The sequence below is a fragment of the Chrysochloris asiatica genome, unplaced genomic scaffold (genome assembly GCF_000296735.1).
Source record: "Chrysochloris asiatica unplaced genomic scaffold, ChrAsi1.0 scaffold00027, whole genome shotgun sequence".
NCBI classification, from domain to species: domain Eukaryota; kingdom Metazoa; phylum Chordata; class Mammalia; order Afrosoricida; family Chrysochloridae; genus Chrysochloris; species Chrysochloris asiatica.
In genome coordinates, this window is record NW_006408545.1 from 11,685,575 (window position 1) to 11,689,731 (window position 4,157).

The 4,157-nt window shown below is 38.9% G+C and overlaps 1 pseudogene; it reads left to right on the forward strand.

Moving 5' to 3' along the window:
- The first annotated feature begins 1,131 nt into the window (after positions 1-1,131).
- LOC102825822 lies at positions 1,132-3,944 on the forward strand (annotated as a pseudogene).
- The last annotated feature ends 213 nt before the right edge of the window (positions 3,945-4,157 follow it).

Here is a 4,157-nt window from a genome sequence, read left to right on the forward strand (position 1 = left end):
TCCAGACTTTATGCATGAAACTGTCCCATTGATTACAGTAACAGATCCAAAGAGGACTGAAGATGGGGTGATTTTTAATATACTTCGCAATGTACTTTTTGTACCTATGCCACAAGCTTCTCAAACTTGATGAATTGGAAAGTTAGGGTGAACTATATGTGCAAGTCCAACATTTTTGCACCTTTTCAGTATTAAACAAAATATATATCTAATTTTTATTCAACATTATTAGTCTTTGATAATTCAGAGGGAATTCTCACATATTATTAATGTATATTTAATGATATCTTGGGAGTGGGTGACTCCATAGGATAATTACTGGACTGTGAACCATGGGCCAGTGGTTTGAGCCCACCACAATGATTAAGAAAAAATCCTCAGAACCCTATACAGTGTCCCTATGAGTCAGTAACAACTCAAAGGCACTTAACCAACAGCATCAAAAATATCTTAATTACTTTTATTTGAGTAAGGTTTTATAGTTACAAGCACCCTGAATATATTATCTTACTTAACCCAGGCAACATTTCTGTGTAGTAAAATTAAAACAAAACAAACAACAACAACTATATATATACACATAAATTGTCATTTTTAAGTGCCATGGAGTCAGTTCCAACTCATAGTGACCCTGTCTGTATAGGGTTTCCGAAAAACAACTGGTGGGTTTGAACATCCAACCTTGCAGTTAGCGGTTCAGTGCTAATTCTATAGCACCACACCAGAACTCCATATGTGCATGTGTGTTTATATATATTTGTTGTTGTTGCTAAGTGTCATCGAGTAGTTCCAATCCATAGTGACCCTGGATAGGGTCTCCAAGAAGCAACTGGTGAGCTTCAACCTCTGACCTTGTGGTTCAAGCTGACTTTGCAGACCAGAGCATTAACCCACAATGCCACACCAGGACTATATATATATACTTATTCATTATATACTATATATATAACCAATATATATACATATAGATGTATATGTAGATATATAAGGAGCTCTGGTAGTGTAGTGGTTACGAATCGGGCTGCAAACGTTAAGGTCAGCGGTTCGAAACTACCAGCCACACCACAGGAGAATGATGAGGCTTTCTACTCTCATAAAGATTTACACCCTCGGAAACCCTGTACAGGGTTTTATCTGGATGTACCAATATCTGATGACAGTTGTATAGCGGTTCCTCTTCTTGAAGGTTTTGTAATGAATCAAGTGCAGGGAGATTATTTTGAAACTCTACTTTATTTGTTTCAATAGATGCACATACTAATGTTGCGGATTTGCAAATGTCCCTGGAATAGACTTGTCCCTGATGAAGAATGCAGTTTCAATGTATTGCCACTTGGTCTTTGCCCATCAGAAGGGACAAGTAATAAATTAGTTCAACTTCATTCATGGTGGCAGAATGTTCCATCGGTAAACAAATTAAAGAGTACTTTTGATCCACAAAAGATGCTCCTCTCAGCGGAGGTCCCTAGGACCATCAATGGAAAAAAGCAGAGAGCGGGACCCTACCCAGAGAATCAGTGATGCCTGAGATGGAGGCAGAGACGATGATGTAGAGAGATGGAACAGCTGGGGACTTGGGATCCAGAGAGGGAGAGGGTATACCCTGCTGACTACCAGGGGGCAGGCTTGCAGGGTATACCCTTTGGTTAGTTGATGATGCATGGAGGGGATTGTAACTGTGACAATGAAACGATATATGATAGAATGAATGTAAAACTGATGTTCTCCCATATAAACTATCACATAATTCACAATAAAACATTTATAAAGAAAAAGATGCTCCTCTCCTAGGATGGTGGGGAGAGTAGAAATCCACTTCAAGAAATTTCATCTGATGTAACCCCTCCTTCAGAAATCTCTGTTTTCCATGCAGAAATTGAACTGGGGACTTGTTTTCAAGAATAAATAGCAGAATTCAGTTACAAATCCTTGAAGCACAGTACCTTCCAAGCTCATCAACATCTTTGACTTTGAGCTTTTTTGTGAAGGTGGCAATGTTTAGCTTGGGAGATTTGATTTATAAGACGAAAACACGCTTGCTGAAGACCGCCAGTGGATGACTAAAGTGAGGAGAGTATTATTTTTCCACTTAAACAGACAGAAAATGAAATTTTTTTTTTATTAAACTTTATAGCCGAAGTTCTGTGAGAAGAAAACACTGTGTGGGCCAGATTTGGATAAGTAATAATAGTGTTGATGCAGAGAACCAGTGGAAAGAGACCATTACAAACCCAGAAAAAACTGCTATCAAGTGGCACAAATTAAATCCATCTTGAAGATTTCACACGTGAATTTGGTGAAGAACTTCACTCATATTTAGAAGACTTCTGATTTCAGTTTACTACCAAAGAAGAGAAAAATTATTGCCTTGTCAATGGAGGCCATAATTATAGTATATAATGGGGCTGACCAAAAAAAAAATTAAACTTGATGAAAAATTTAATTATATCAGATATCCAAAGGGAAGGAAATGTTTGAAAACTTTGTCAAGCAGACAAAATAAAGGATAGTTTCAAAAATATATATTTTTTGTCTGCTACTGATAACAGGAAGTTTCAGCTGCTACAGCTAGCAAAAGCAGTTTGTGTCTGTCTGCAGGATACACAAAGCAAATTGCATTCCTATTTGATTCAACTCTTCCTGCCTTTTTAATGATGGGTAGTCTTTCACCAAACTTGAAGAGTCATGCAGTCACAATGTTTGACGTTAGCAAGCTCTCAGATGAATCTCCGGACTTTTTAAATAGAACTAGAAAAGGTCCAGAGCACTGGTGAAGGAGAAGCACAGAATACTTAGAAAGAAACACAATACTGTTTTTGCATCATAATAAGGATCTAGTTGTACAAACTGCACAGCTGGACCAACCCTATTACAGTTTCCCTCTGGATCTCCTATGCTGTGAAAGCCTGCTTGGTTTGGACGCTGCAACTTGCAGAAGGCTCTAAACAAAAATTACACTCTGCTTATCTCTATGATAACTCTCACCAACGAAATTCAGTCCATCAGCAGCTGCACTCCTTAGCATATTGGACCAGCTATCCCAGAAGTCAGTTCTGTATGGTTCAAACTCTACATTTGCCATATCATTGGGCAAGGACCAAGGACCACCATATCTCTTACTGTCCAAAGGTACAAGACTTTGAAAACTGCCAGATATATACCAGGGTTATGATCCATAACTAATAATATCTTGGGGTCATGATCCTGGGGTAGTTCCTACTTCAGATGTGCTCACAATGTTGAATGGTGGGCTTGGAGAAACTATCCACATACCCTCTCCATTTGATAAACAGAACTTCAAGGAGACTGTACATGTGTCAATATGGGTGCCCATAAAGACTTGCAGATATTAAAGAACAAAGTGGACCTGCAGCATTTTCTTTGGATGCATCACCATGCTGATTGTGTTGAGTCAACTTCCAAACAGGAAACTCAAGTGACACTTCTAATAGGAGAACCTGGTCTGGCTTCTGGCTCAGATGTAAATGGCAGCATACAGTTGCTTGAAATGGTCATTGAGGAAGCCACTATAGATTTGACAACAAAGAAAACCTCTGTTGCCACAACAGAAGCAGATTGGGTTCCTCCTGAGTTGTGCTTCGGAATTCCACTGTTCCATTTGGAGTTAAATTGCAAAGTTTGTAGGAAAATTGCTACACATGGCCTTTACAGAAAAGAAAAGTTTCAAAACCTCTTACGTTCTAGTAGAAAAGTCTCTCTATAAGTCATGTACTTTGTCCATTCATTCCAGGAAGGTGCTTCAATGTTGGATACTCATTCATACAAAGGCCAATTCCCCAAGTTTACTTTCATAGTCATCATTTGCTGCTGATACAGGAGTTCCACTTCCTGCCAAGAACTTAATATTTATAGACAGAGTTCTGTCACAGTGGAGTGGATGATCACCTCCCTCCCTTCTGATTGCTAACCTCCATTTGCAATAATTTGGTTCCAGCATTTGCTTGCTCACACGTCTGCCTTTTTCTTTCTGAGCTTTAGCTTCATAGGGCCAGCCACTAAAAAGCATCCTGCCACTGCAGTATAATTCATGCTGAAATGATGTTCATCGTTTGGGAAACATGGTAATGCTTTCTGAAGTTTTCTTCATTCCTGCACATCCTACTGCAACAAAGAGCTTTATTGCAGTCAGCACTCTA